The following is a 15839-nucleotide window of genomic DNA, read 5'->3' as shown; positions in this document are numbered from 1 at the left end:
GCCTTGGCAACACAGCCAATATAATTAGTGTGAAAATAGAAAAAAAAGTAGTGAGGTAGTGTTCATGAGTTCCATGTCCATTCAGAAATCAGATGGGGAAAGGAAGAAGCTACTCTTGAATAACTAAGTGTGTGCCTTCTGGCTCCTGTACCACCTCCTTACTGGTAGCAACAAGAAGCGAGCCATGTCCTGGATGATGTGGGCTCTTAACGATGGACGCTGCCTTTTTGAGACATCATCTTCTAAGATACCCTGAATGCTGGAGAGGCTAGTGTTCATGACGGAACTGGCCGAGTTATCAACTTTCTGCAGCATTTTCTGATCCTGTGCAGCGGCCCCTCCATACCAGACAGTGACACAACCAGTTAGAACGCTCTCCATGGTACATCTTCATGGTACATGGACAAGACACTACCTGCTTTCTCCCAGTACGTGGATTGCTACACCAGGGGTAATAGGACTATTGACCTACTGTATGCAAACGTAGAGGAGGCATATAGTGCATCCCCACTGCCTTCATTGGGGAAAGCTGATCACAACCTGGTTTTGTTACAGCCCAGATATAAATCAATGTCTGTAGTGAGATGCTAAAGATGTTCTATAGGTCAGTTGTGGAGAGCGCCCTCTTCTTTGTGGTGGCGTGTTGGGGAGGAAGCATTAAGAAGAGGGACGCCTCACGTCTTAATAAGCTGGTAAGGAAGGCGGGCTCTGTCGTGGGCAAAGTACTGGAGAGTTTAACATCGGTAGCTGAGCGAAGGGCGCTGAGTAGGCTACGGTCAATTATGGATAACTCTGAACATCCTCTACATAGCACCATCCAGAGACAGAGAAGCAGTTTCAGCGACAGGTTACTATCGATGCAATGCTCCTCAGACAGGATGAAGAGGTCAATACTCCCCAATGCCATTAGGCTTTACAATTCTACCACCAGGACTTAAGAACTTTTTAAAAGCTATTATTAATGCTTTTTGAGATAGTGATTTAGATGTATATCATATTTTTTTACTGAGTTAAGTATAGTATGTAATTAGTTTTGCTACAACAAGTGTATGGGACATTGGAAAAAAGTTGAATTTCCCCATGGGGATGAATAAAGTATCTATCTATCTATCTATCTATCTATTGTGATGAGGCATCCCACTACCACACGCTCTTTTAGGAAGTGGACTCCTGAAGCTGAACAGGCCCTGAGAGACTGCTTCGGTACTACTAGCTGGGATGTACTGCAAGGGGGGCTCTGTGGGGGCGTTGAGGAGGTCACTGAATGCACAACGGACTATATTAACTTTTGTGTGGATGCCGTTGTCCCTGTTAGAACTGTTCGCTGCTATCCCAATAATAAGCCCTGGATCACTAGTCACATCAAAGGCCTCCTAAACCAGAAGAAGAGGGCCTTTAAAGATGGTGATCGGTTGGAGCTTAAAAGAGTTCAGAAGGAACTCAGAGTACAGATAAGGGGGGCAAAGGAGCAGTATAGGAGGAAGCTAGAACAAAAGCTGCAGAAAAAAAGCATGAAGGAGGTGTGGGATGGGATGAAGATCATCACCGGATGCGGTGCAAAGCGGGGGGCAAACATAAGTGGAGATGTGGAGAAAGCGAACCAGCTGAACAACTTCTTCAACAGGTTCGACAGCACAATCTCATCCTCACCGCAGAAATCCACACCAGGCTTACTTCCCTCACAGGAAAATAGCCACTCACAGGAGACCTTGCCCACGCCCAGGATTACGGCTGCACAGGTGGAAGGTCAACTGAGGAAGATCTGTACTAGCAAGGCGGCTGGACCGGATGGAGTTTCCCCACGATTACTGAGGGCCTGTGCGACTGAGCTGGGAGAACCACTACAGCGCATCTTCAACATGAGCCTGAGCCTGGAGCAGAGAAGAGTACCCAGACAGTGGAAAACATCCTGTATTGTCCCGGTACCGAAGAAACCACAACCAAAGGAGTTGAATGACTTCAGACCTGTTGCCTTGACGTCGCACGTGATGAAGACCATGGAGCGGCTGATAATACAGAATCTGAGGCCACAAACCAGGCACGCCCGGGATCCTCTTCAGTTTGCGTATAAGGAGAAGGTGGGAGTGGAGGATGCTATCACGTATTTGCTGCACAAATCACTCTCTCACCTAGATGGGGTCAGTTGTGCTGTGAGGATTACATTCCTTGACTTCTCTAGTGCCTTTAACACCATCCAGCCCAAGATCTTAAGGCACAAACTAACGGAGATGGGAGTAGACTCTCACATGGTGGAGTGTATGGGACATTGGAAAAAAAGTTGAATTTCCCCATGGGGATGAATAAAGTATCTATCTATCTATCTGTAGAAATCTGCGAGTGTCGTTGGTGACATACCAAATCTCCTCAAACTCCTAATTAAATATAGACGTTTTCATGGTTTCTTTGTAATTGCATCGATATGTTGGGCTCAGGATAGGTACTCAGAGATGCTGACACCCAGGAACTTGAACTTGGTCCCTCGGTGAGGACTGGGTGTCCCCCCCCCCCCCCAATTTCCTCTTCCTGGAGTCCACAATCAATTTCTTGGTCTTACTGATGTTGTATCTAAGGTTGGTGCTGACCTACCTCGCTCCTGTATGTCACTAGCTGAAATTCTGCCAACAATAGTTGTGTCGTCAGCATATTTACAGATAGTGTTTGAGCTGTGCCCAGCCACAAAGGCATGAGTGTAGAGAGTGGAGCAATGCACCTATGTTGATTGTTAGCGAGGAGGTGTTATTTCTGATCCGCACGGACTGTGGTCTCCCGGTGAGGAAGTCAAGGATCCAGTTGCAGAGGGAGGTACAGAGGCTCAGGTTTTTAGAATTTGTTAAAAGGAACTGAGGGTATGATGGTGTTGAATGCTGAGCTGTAGTCAATAAACAACAGCCTGACATAGATGATCCGAGGCCGAATGGAGAGCCAGTGAGACTGCATCCGCTGTAATCTATTGTGGCGATAGGTAAAATGCAGTGAGTCCAGGTCCTTGCTTAGGCAGGAGTTGACTCTAGACAGGACCAGCCTCTCAAAGCATTTCATCACAGTGCCACTGGACAATAGCCATTGAGGCAGATCATCCTGCTCTACTTGGGCTCAGATGTAATTGTCACTTCTTTGAAGCAGGGACCCCTACTGCCCATGACATTCTCTCTTCTCACTGCTCTGATCAGGAAGAAGGTACAGGAACCTCAGGACTCACACCACCACGTTCAGGAACAGTTACTACCCCTCAGCCATCTGGCTCTTGAACCAGAGGGGATAACTTCACTCGCCCCATCATTGAGATGTTCCCACAACCAACAGACTCACTTTCAAGGACTCTTCATCTCATGTTCTTGATATTATATATTATTTGTTAATTATTATTTCTTTCTTTTTATATTTGCACACTGGTTGAACACCCTATTTGCTGTGGTCTTTCATTGATTTTGTTGTGTTTATCGTTGTATAGACTTATTGAGTATGCCCAGAAGAAAATGAATCTCGGTAACATATATGTACTTTGATAATAGATTTACTTTGAACCTCTGACTGCAGCAGTTGCCTTTGAACACTTCTGCCAGTTGGTTAGCACAGGTATTCAGCGCCCTACCAGGTACCCCACCAGAGCCTGATGTTTTGCCACTGGGAGTGAAGCATCATAGCCCTTCATGAGGTTTCACTCTGTAGGAAGTAATGGCCTGCAAATCCTGCCACAGCCGAAATGCATCCGATTCCATTTCTAACGTCAATCGGAATTGGTTTTTTTTGCTTTCCCTATGTCGTACCTGGGTCACTGGTCTTGAATGCCACAGATCTAGCCCTAAACAGGCTACGCATCTCCTTGTTCATCCACACAGCCTTTGGTTTGGGTATGATAGACAATAGGTGCAGGAGTAGGCCATTTGGCCCTTTGGGCCAGCACTGCCATTCGATGTGATCATGGCTGATCATCCACAATCAGTACCCCGTTCCTGCCTTCTCACAATATCCTTTGACTCCGCTATCTTTAAGAGCTCTATCTAACTCTTTTTTGAAAGCATCCAGAGAATTGGCCTCCACTGCCTTCTGAGGCAGAGCATTTCACAGATCCTCGACTCTCTGGGTGAAAAAGTTTTTCCTCAACTCTGTTCTAAATGCCCCCCCCCCCCTTATTCTTAAACTGTGGCCTCTGGTTCTGGACTCTCCCAACATCGGGAACATGTTTCCTGCCTCTAGCGTGTCCAATCCCTTAATAATCTTATATGTTTCAATCAGATCCCCTCTCATCCTTCTAAATTCCAGTGTATACAAGCCCAGTCGCTCCAATCTTTCAGCATATGACAGTCCCACCATTCCGGGAATTAACCTCGTGAACCTACGCTGCACTCCCTCAATAGCAAGAATGTCCTTCCTCAAATTTGGAGACCAAAACTGAACACAATACTCCAGGTGTGGTCTCACCAGGGCCCTGTACAACTGCAGAAGGACCTCTTTGCTCCCATACTCAACTCCCCTTGTTATGAAGGCCAGCATGCCATTAGCTTTCTTCACTGCCTGCTGTACCTGCATGATGTCTTGCTGCCAGGAGGCACACACACATCCGAACAGGTCTCGATGAAGTCAGTGTATTCATTCAGACTCCAAGAATAATTGCTGAATATTGTTCTGTATTTTATTTAAATACATAATGCTACTCAGTTAAATGGTAGTTTGTCTTTTTAAAAAAATACCTTTGCAACTATTTCCATGACGCTTTGCGGTGGTGGGGTGGAGATATGTCTCTACCAATGGAGGACCCTTCTCCCTCCTAGCCTGCAGGGCAAGGTTTGACACACACAAGAGAAAATCTAGATATTGGAAGTCCAAGCAACACACACAAAATGCTGCCTGACCTGCTGAGTTCATCCAGCATTCAAGGTGTAGCACCCGTTTAGCCCCACCCAAAATCAGGGTCATGTGAAGTCATGGGAGTAGGTGGTGGACGGTCATATGAGCAGCCGGTGCAGATCACAAGTCCTGGTTATGTGACCACTGACGCCAGGCAGACAATCTTTGAAGAGTGTTGAAGCTGGCTGGGGTCAGCCAACTTGTAAAGACACTACCTGGAAGAAGGCAATGGTAAAGCACTTCCGTAGAAAAATTTGCCAAGAACAGTCATGGTCATGGAAAGACATAATGCAATCTGGCACAAAACAAACATGAAGCTTTGGCTAATATGTCCAATCAACTGGAATCCACTTTAGATAAATACATGGAGGTAACAATCAGATTGGAATCACAGAGCAGAGAAACAAGCCATTCAGCCCACTGATTCTGTGCCATTAATTCCTACATTAATCATGTTATTCCCATCAACATCCATGCTCAGATTCTTCCACTCACCTACACACTATGGACAGATTATAACAGCCAACTAACCCACCGACCTGTATGTCTGAGAGATATGGGAGGAAACCAGAGCACCTGGGAGGAAATCTACACAGTCAAAAGGCAGAACATGCAAACTCCACAGACATTGCCAGAGGTCAGGAATCAAAATGGTCTCTCTGGCGCTGTAAGGTTGAGGCCCTACCAGCTACTTCCCTAGAAATCAAGAACAAGCTCAGAGCTGTTGAGTTTTTAATTTTGCTATTCTTTCGTGGGTATTACAGGCAAGGCCTCTCCCCCATCGAGCAGGTGGGGATGAGTCGTCCAAAGGAGGTTCATGGGAATGACAGGGTTAACACACAAGGAGTTGATGTCTCACTGCCTGTACACACTGGAGTTTAACATGAGGGCAGATCTCATTAAAACCTATCAAATACTGAAAGATCTGTACAGAGTGGGTGTGGGGATGTTTTCTATAATGGGCGAGTCTAGGACCAGAGGGCTCAGCCTCAGAATAGTGGGACATCCATTCAGAACAGCGATGAGGAGGAATTTCTTTAGCCAGAGGCTGGTGAACCTGTGGAATTCATTGCCAGAGATGGTTTTGGAGGCCAGGTCATTGGGTATATTTAAAACACAGGTTGATGAGTTATTGATTAACCGGGGCATCAAAGGTTTCGGGGAGAAGGCAAGACAATTGGGTTGAGAGGGATAATGAATGGGAGAGCAGACTCGATGGGCCGAGTGGCCTAATTCTGCTCCTGTCTTGTGGACATTGAGGATTTTAGGTGCTCCCTCTGTGCTGTTGGGGAGGAAACTCCAGAAATTGGACCAGGAATGAGGAAGGACTGTGACAAGTTATTACTATTGTTATTATTGGAATAGAGCGTGCAATAAGCCTTTCTGGCCTGTGCCACTGACCAATGACCAATTAGCCTACGAACCAATTATAGATGGTGTGATTCTATATACCCCCACCCCCCCAGTCGTTGTTCCATGTACACAGACCGTGCCCACACCAAAGACAGCCCCAGCCCCAAACAACAGGAAGCAGCAACAGAGTGCCAATGCAATTTTAATGTGTTTTAATGAAATCAAAGACTTTTGTTACAGGAATCTGGTACATCTGAGGCAACGTGCTGTTAGCAACAAGTTGCAAGACATGTATGAATGCACGTATAAGCAAAAATAAAACACAAAATCGTAACAAAAAACAATTTAACACAAGGAATCAGTGGAGATTTAATCTTTCCCCAAATCACAGTACGAGTGCTTTTCAAAAAAAGATTTATAGTGCAGTCTCTGTGCGTATGCTCTCCACACACTTACTGAGAGGCACAAGACACAATGGGTTATTATTCTGTAGATCACGTACCTTAACAAGGCCACAGCAACCTGTCTCCATTTAATTCCACTGACACTCCCTTAACAGTCAGGCATTAACACACAGAATAGGACGAGATAGCCGCCATTTCACTGAATAATTCCAATTGCAATAACTTACTTGAACGGGATGGAAAGGAATACAGGGGGGAGCGAATAGTTTGATTTTTGGTTTCATACCTTCAGCTGAGAACAGAAAGGTGTGTTCTTGCCAAGGCGGGAGGAAGAGGAACGGGTGATGTTTATTCGAGACTTGTGTCAGGATGTTTCAACATGGATGTCATTGTGTTTGGCCCCACACACCTTTCCCAGTTTCACTCTCTGACAATCATGCTAGGGAGATCCAAGTGGACCCTACGCTTACCAGGACAGGGAGGCTAAGCTTCAGGACCGCGAGCCCTCCTGGGACGAAAGAAAGCGGTTCATTTTCTTTCAATGCCGCCTTTCATGAATTGTACTTTTTTTGGAGGGACGAGATCAGTTTGGGAAAACAACTTCCCTCTTCCCTCTGTCGAAGTTCGAAGGTTGCTGTTAGCCAATCCCAGGGATGCATTGAGGGCCTTGACAAGACCGTCCCTCAGCACATCCCTGGCATTGGATTGCCAAACAGGGAAGTCATTCCCAGAGCCTGTCAGCAAGGATGGTCTCTGCTTTACACAGGAGTCCCTGCTTTCTTGGTGAATGTGGCTTACGAAAAAAGAAATGGAGGTATATGTAGCTCTAGCTGGCATGGATGGGGGGTGGAATCAGAAAGCCTGAATGCTCACAGCAGATGGTGTTGAAGGGATGGGAGTGAGGGAAGAATGAGGGACACTCATGGAGGAGATGCGGTTGGCTGGAGATGACCTTGTTGTGCACTCTGAAACTTCGAACCAGGGTCACTGGTCTTACAGCACTTCAGCTCGGTGATCCTTCCAATCAGAGTGAAGCTTCAAGTCATGTGGCACTCATGCCACAGCCAATGAGTGAGACTCTAATGGACACAGAGGGCCAGATGGAAAGAGGCACTTGGGAATGGTGAGCCCCTCCTCTCTCTCCGAGCTGTTTTTGCCAGGGAGGTGGGCTTGCTTGCTCTTAGCTCTCTTATCCCCACACACCATCTAAATCCACCAGAGAGAGAGGGGGGGACAGTGGCCAACATGATGTGTGCAGGCACTAGGGAACACATCCAGCCCTGAAGGGTAGTGTGGCACACAGGCTCCTGGAACTGCAAAGCACAGAACACCAGTCCCTTTTTAAAACAACACTATGGACGGGCGCTAAAACACCAGCGAAACAACCGCCTTAAAACACGACAAAACTCAGTTAGGTCCAGCTACCAACCTGGGTCTCACCAACTTCCTTTGTGCAGACACTTTGATGTGCGGCAAATAAACACAACAACGTAGGCAAGAATAAATAACCCTGGCAAACACCAATGGGAAGGAAAAGGCAAACCTATTTACAGATATGCTCCAAAAGTACAGAACCCATCAAGCAGTACGCCAACAGCTACCTCACAATAGTTCTGGTTGTCTTGAAGCCTGGCAGTCAGGGAATCTGCTGGAATTCCAGCAAGAAGTAACAGCAGCTCCAGGGAAGACCACAAGAAAGCCTTCGGATCCCGTTTCTGAGAATGTACGGCAAATTATTGGAAAATCCATGGACTCAAGGTGGTGGGGGGGGGGGGGGGGGGGGTTGGAGTGGGCTGGCTGATTGGAGAACAACTGGTTTATGGTGTAACAGGGTAAGATTCCTGTATTTTATGGAAAAAGGTTTTGTGGTGTTTCCTCCCTCATCCAAGCATTCATCCTTCTCCTGTGTCAGAGGGAAGGGGCCCCACCCAGAGACTTCTAAAGCAGTCACTCTTGCTGTTAATATGGAGAGCCAGCAAGATGTTCAACTCCAGGGGGCATCACGCCAATCTTCTTGTGATATTCCTTCCATCCAAACCTCCTCGCAAGTTCTGGAGTCCCTACTCTCTGCTCCACTGACAGCGCAGATCAGAGATTCCTGCCTTGTGGATGCATCCGGACAAAGTTATTTAAAACAATGCAACCGTACATCAGGAGGAAAAGGGTACTGGCAATGGATGGGCTTTCGTTCTTTAGCTCAAGCCTTATGATGGCGACACAAGTACGGACTTAGATTCAGTCCATTTGTCCGGGGGGGGGGGGGGGGGGGCTTGTGTAATGCTCTCATCTTGAGGTAACCACCTGAACGTCACCACATGTGGGAGAGGAGTGAGAGGAATCTGTGTGCACCAGACCTCAGGAGGGGAAAAAGTCAGAAGGAAATTCAAAAGGAAAAGTTTCCAGAAGAAGCGATATTACATCATTGAACTTCATAGCCTTCAGTAACTGGCTAAGCATGTGAGTGCTAACTCTCCTTTGTGGGATGAGGGCAAGAGCAAATTTAAACAAAGACAGCCCATATACTTTGGTGACGAAACTTGATCCCCCACCCTCCTGTCAGCTTCATCAATTACTCCTTGCACCACACCAATGGCCCGCTGAGGATTGTACTGCAGTTGTTGACTGGTCTTCATGCAATGGTGTGGGAGAATTCCGGAGGCTCTGTCTGACCTGCACTGTGGCAGGATGGTCACCCAGTGGTGCGCTACAGACGCACTGCACCTGATTCAGTGCGCTGGGTCTGTAAACGGCCCAATGCACAACACAACACAAATAATCAGCTGGCCTCGGAGACCCTGAACTAGTGGAAACAGTTACTCCTTTCACTTCCTTCCCGAACTAACTGCCTAATTAGTAAATAATGCTGGGTTATTTACTAATTATGCAGTCAGTAAAATCTGAATAGAAACCTGCTGGTAAGATGCTCTTAAGAGATATTGGGAGTTATTAATTGATAAGATGCTCTTAAGAGTTATTTTTTTTAAAATAGGTTAAAATGACTCAAATTTGTAATTTCAGATTAAGATGAAATTCCATCGGTTAATGGAGCACTGTGTCATCAGTTGAAGGAAACTACAGTTCCGGTTTATCTCTGCAAACGCTTCGTGGGATCGGACAAGGCTGCTTTATTGTCCAATAGGAGGATGTTCACTAAATGTAAGACTTTGCGTGCATTTTTATTCGGGACCAAGGACGGGGAAGAAGGTGACATACAGAAAGCAAGAGAAAAAAATGTGACAGAAAACACAGCATTTTCTGGATTGCATGGAATGTATTGTCTACAGAGTCGTTTGGGAAGGGAGGGGAGTGTCTAGCTACGGTGACAGTGTTAAATATGACATGACTTCCTCAGGTATGAACTTCAACTGCAATTAGCATCTGTCTGAGAGCACAAGGTTAGCAATTCTACATGATGACCTCACACGGGAGGGTTTCAGGCAGCTGGATATTTCAAAGGGCCTCGTGGTGACTCATCAACCATCAGAAGCTAAAAGCAGTTCTCCCAGGTCTGGGGAGAGGGAGGTGGGTCTCGAATATACCAACTTCATGTAGCACAGAACCAGTGATGTTGGTAAGGTTAGAAAGCTCACGGTTCAACATGAGGGGCAGTCAGAAAGGCTCCCCCTCAGTCACAGAGAGCAGCCGCTCCACCACCCATCAGCCTAGGTCCCGAAAGCAGAGGCTGCAGCTGGTTTCACCAATGGCCAAGGTCCGGCTGGCAGCCACTGACCGCTCAGTCCTGCCTGACTGACCGACTCGGGGAGCTTGCACCGGAGGCTCCATCGCCAGCCATTCCTCAAGGGACAGTGTCTACTTCCAAACGTCGCCACAGGGGCCGGCCGTTCCTCGGTGAACGAATGCAGAAACCGAGCGCGCTCGGCTCACACTAACGAGAGGGCTGGCGTGGCAGACTCCCTCTGCCTCTTCAGGAAGGTGAGGGGCGGGGAGGAAACTAGCAGCGGGAAGCAGAGGGCACAGCATCCAACAGCTGGGTACCGCACCCAGGAAACGCGTCAAACCATTCTGTAACACACTCGAGGTCAGGCGACATCATAAACTGCCAGTACCAAACTGCACGTTTTAATCATTATCGCAACCCCTGGTGTGTGTCGGCACTGAAATGGAACGCGTTCGTATACAGTAGATCGAGGTTCCCAAGCTGGGGTCTACGGATTCCTCGCTTAACGGTATTAGTCCATGACTTGATGATAGAATGCATATATGATTTATACCATATATGATTTATGTGGTATATAGACCATACAGAGACGTCCATATACAACTGTCTGATATGTACCTCCTGCTTGCTTACTTCCAGCCATCACTTATAAAGGTGCTAGCTCAGTTTGATATAAATTCCAAAAGCTGCTCTCTCGTCCCAGAGGGGAGCAACGGATCGATGGACGGCCTGCTGAGGGGAGATCTCATTTGGTGATAATTATAAATGATGCTTGTGTGAGAGAGCAGACAAGGGAGGGGAGCAACATGAGAGGGGGATGGGTGGAAGCAGGAGGGAGAGGCCAAGAGAGGTGGAGTGAGATAGAGCTGGGGAGGTACAGTGCAGGTAGATTATGTCAGCCGTGCTCATTCTGAATCCTTATTCTTCCCACTTTTGGAAAAGACACTTTGCATCTGGATTTGGCCAACACACGTGTGGCGGAATTTCTTGCCCCAAGGACGGTGCACTCAAGTGGGATTCTCTTAATTTGGGCTTGGTTGCTTAACTGAGACCAGCTATGACCTTTGGTTCATGTGGAGACAGGGTGAGGATTGGACTAGGCTGAAGTATTCTAAGGATGAAAATAACACAACTCAATTCCCAGAGGTGTATACTGTACCGTCCAACAGCGAATGGAGGCCTACACTCTGATGACATTAGGTTGAAATTAAGATGGAGCAAAACTCCTGCATTTGAGGTGCAGCAACCCTGGGGAAGCGTAGTTGAGAAAACAAGACGACCGCCCTTTAGAAGCCCCTCAGAAGTGTCCACAGATAGTTAACGACTACTTTGCAGTTGCAGGGTTGGAGTGGTCAAAAGGCCCAACTGGAACAAGAACTGGTGAGGACATTTCACAGACCAGCACAGAAATAAACAAAAGGTTGCTGTCTGTACATCGCCTGAACCCCTCTCCCTAGCCATTAAGTATTGGTATTTCTTACTGGATACTGTTCTAAGGTCAAAGACTACTCTGCTACTCTAGCCGTGGTCATTCACCCTGTCTGAACAGAGACGTTGAATGCTACAGGGCTACTCAAACTTGGGACACAAGGTGCAAGTTCAGCTTTGCTCTCTGCCCACATACCAGATCGTGGGTGCTGCAACGGCCAACACCCAATCATGTAGGGTTTACTCAACTCTAAAGCTCAAGGAATTTGCCTCCTGGAAGAGTTAGCATGTTAAATGGCACTGCCTGCTGTTAGCAACTGCTTCAGCCTCCCTGCAGCCCTCATCTATCTGTCCTCGTGACGATGGTTGTGTGGCAAGGAACGTCCCTCCACTCGTCTGATATGTATAGGCAGGTTAGACCAATCTTTGGAGTGTGCCAGCAGAAACTAATTTGGTTGGGAATGCTGCAGCAACTAATGCAACAAGGCAACGGGACAGGAGATTCGTAGGAAGCAGGATTGGCTGAGGAACAACTTGGTTTTCTTCCCACAATCTAAGCCTTAGCATTACCATTAAGCAAGGGGTCTGTGGATTGGGAACCCCTGAAAGGGATACTTAGTACAGTAAACTTCTTGCTCTTCAGTTGCTCCGAGTTTGGTGGGGAGAGGGGTGATAGGGATGTATAGCTGAGACTGAGAATAAAACCAGATATTGGATCACAGATGAAATGTTCAAGGTGGATGGAGCCACTTGAACAGCAACTCTGAACGACCGAAGGGTTCAGATTTATTCATTGGTGTCGTCGTTGGGGTACATGAGTGGGGCAGTGAAGAGCCTTCCAATTTTAAAGGCAGTTGCAGGGGATGGCGGCTGCTTGTTGAGAATGCCGTCCATCGTCATACCAGGAACTGTTCCCAGTGGTGGAGAAGAGGGCTTGGAGGCTCAGCCTCAATACTCTGGACAGTACAGGAATGTAGGTGGTCTTTATACCTTCATATTGGAACACAACAGGATCTGGACAACCCAACCCAACTCCTGCCACATTCAGCCACAAATTGAAGTCATAACCTGCTGTGAACTCTGTGGGAGGGGTAGGTCATCCTCAAGATAACTGTCAGAGAATCAGCATCCCCCCCCCCACCCCCACCCAACGAGCACTAAACACTTGCCCACAAATTAGAGGAATCCCTTCATATTTCTTGGGAAGCTGGGACCCCCCCCGTCCTCAAATAGCTGCATCAGGACCACGACTGGGAGCTTATCACATGACTGGCAAGTGTGACAAGGAAACCAAAGGACTGGCAGTGCACTTGGTCACGATCGGCCTGAACTGTGAAGCAGGCTGCACAGCCCTTGCCACCTCTTACGTTCAAAGTCCAACCCTTGCAATGCAGGACAGAGTGAAGGGGGTAGGGTACAACACGGTAAGAGAAACTCGGCAGAGAAGCACACCCTCGCTCTGTCAGATACGCAGGGTTATCAGGGAAGGAGGAAGCAGGCTTGAAAGTCAGGACAAGAGACAGCATTTTGGGTCAGCAGGCTGCACACCACCCCTGATGATTAAAACGAGAGAACAAGAAACCAATTCACCCAGTGCAAAAAAAAAAGTAGTGCTACCCTCGCAGATTTGGGATTGATTATGCTGGCAATAGTCGAACAAAGTTAAATTAATTGTTATTGTGCAGCTCGTGCTGAAGCACAACAGGTTGCGATTAGGTGAGAATGGAGTAAGTCTATCTACATTGACCAATTTGACTAGTAATTACACTCAGAATGGTGGGTGGTGGGTAAAGTCTATTGCACAGAGTTTGCCAGTATAGTCTTGGGTTTAAGTAGCATGACCCTTCACTGAAATAAAAATTAAATGGGAGACTCTAAACCATTCCACACACATAAACACATTTTGTGTGGTCTCTTTTTGAAAAAAAAAGAGGATATTATTTTTCATCTTTACACCCTGTGGAGTCATGTGGCTAGGAAAGCTAACCAATGGGGATACAGTTATATAAAACATTAGAACTGGGAGGATAGCTCACTGAACAGGCAGATGACACACGGTATACTGTACAAGGAGTCATTAGACCTCAAGGCAAGGCACCAACCCCCCAGATAAACCAACCAAGGCCAGTGCTTCACCCCCTGGTCGTAAGGTTTCCATCGAACCGATCAACTTGCAGCACTGTCGGAGAGAAGAGAAAGAGAGGCCAGGCGTTATTTCCAAACATGATTAAGCAACTTGAATACAGAACAGAGTACAGTACAGGCCCTTTGGCCCAGGACCTTGTGCTGAACAGTGCTTTGTAAAATTGCACTGCAGTGCCTCAACCGTGGGGCGGCACAGAAGGGTAGCGGTTAGCGCGACGCTATTACAGGTCAGAGTACAGAGTTCAATTACGACATAATCTGCGAGGAGACTGTACGTTCACAGACGTACCAGTTGGTAGGTTAATTGGTCATTGTAAAAGGCTAGGGTTAAATCAGAAGACTGCTGGGCCGGATGGCTCGAATGACCAGAAGAGCCTATTCTGAGCGGCAATAAATAAATAAATAAATAAACCCCCTCATCTTTTTAAAATTTATCTACAGCTTTCAGATGTTATCTACATCCACTTTAAATGACATAGTCTGCACAATCCTTTACAGAGATTCACTACCCCCTACGAGAAGTTGTTACCAACCTCAGTTCTAAATGACCTTACACTGATCTTACAACTGTTGGATGAACATAGGACACCACAACAAGCTGGGTTTGTAACCTACTTTAAAATCAATCCCACCCCTCCCAACTACACAGCCCTCCGCTTTTCTATCATCCATGTGCCTACCTAAGAGTTTCATAAGCGTCACTAAGGTAACTGCCTCTACCACCTTCCCTGGCAGAGCGTACTCTGTGTAAAAAGTCACCTCTGACAGCCCCCTCCCCAACACTTTACTCCAATCACCACGTATAGCCATTTCCGCCTTGGGATACTTTCTTTAAATTAAAATACATCCCTGTACACATCCATAAACCCCAAAGGGCTGTGACAAGTGAGAGTGTTCTATTTTAATATTCTGCATTAATTTCATCTGAGGTCAAGGGTGAGCCGTTCCCATTTACCACGCAGTGCCAGTAGTTTACTGCATTAAAGGTACGCGTCACTTCAAGAGTTCCCAACCTTTTTTATGCTGCGGACCGATACCATTAAGTAAGGGGTCCGTGGAACGCAGGTTGGGAACTGGCGTGTTACTGTCTCAATCCTCCAAGCACACAATGACTAATTCCCAGGTGGGAGGGCAGTGTTCAGTTACTCGTCCTAAGCACAACATCTACCTGCCCCGCCGGCCTTATCCACTCGTTTACCTCATCATAATGATATTCAACAGTTTACCTTCTCCTAACTACTTTATATTCAACAACTCAGCACCCAGAACTTCAAAGGTTCAAGAGCTTTCAGGAAGATTATTTCCGTCACCTTGTGCTTTATCCTGGGACACTGCCTCAGATATATGCTCGCTGGTTAAATGAAACTATTTCTCAGTGTCAATCCCTCTCAGAATCCAGAATAGTCCATTCTTCCAAATTGGGTGTAGGCCAATCTTCCTCAATCTCAGTCCACAGGACAAGCCTATTTGATCTTCGTTTTATGTGGGATTAACTCATCGTGGCTACAAATGGCGTCTAAAGCATCTCCAGAAAAAGTCAAACGCAACTAACAGAATTTGCCTCTAGATATTCATCCAACAATGAGATTAAAGCAACAACGTGGGGCTAGAAAGCTGAAGATAAAATAAAATTACATCAAGGCCCAAAGAGGAAGGAAAATCTAAATTCAAAATCATGGCATTCTAATCAAGTTGCAAGTACAAGTTAGAAACAGTGAAACTCTCTCTACACTGTCGCATCACACACTCCCAGGACAGGGACAGCACAGGTTAGATACAGAGTGAAGCTCCCTCTACACTGTCCCATCACATACTCCCAGGACAGGGACAGCACGGGTTAGATACAGAGTGAAGCTCCCTCTACACTGTCCCATCACACACTCACAGGACAGGGACAGCACGGGTTAGATACAGAGTGAAGCTCCCTCTACACTGTCCCATCACACACTCCCAGGACAGGGACAGCACGGGTTAGATACAGA

General features: G+C 46.8%; 1 protein-coding gene across 1 annotated transcript in view; it reads right to left on the bottom strand.

The window, feature by feature from the left end:
* Nucleotides 1-6385: 6385 nt before the first annotated feature.
* rab4b (RAB4B, member RAS oncogene family) overlaps nt 6386-15839 on the bottom strand; it is a 78844-nt gene continuing 69390 nt past the window's right edge. The window contains exon 8 of the mRNA XM_073029335.1: nt 6386-13891. The gene's annotated coding sequence lies outside the window, so the exon portion shown is untranslated. The remainder of the gene's footprint in view (nt 13892-15839) is intronic.

Source organism: Hemitrygon akajei, chromosome 25, assembly GCF_048418815.1.
Source record: "Hemitrygon akajei chromosome 25, sHemAka1.3, whole genome shotgun sequence".
NCBI lineage: Eukaryota > Metazoa > Chordata > Chondrichthyes > Myliobatiformes > Dasyatidae > Hemitrygon > Hemitrygon akajei.
Note: the sequence above shows the minus strand (reverse complement) of the source record. Positions and strands in the feature narration are given on the sequence as shown.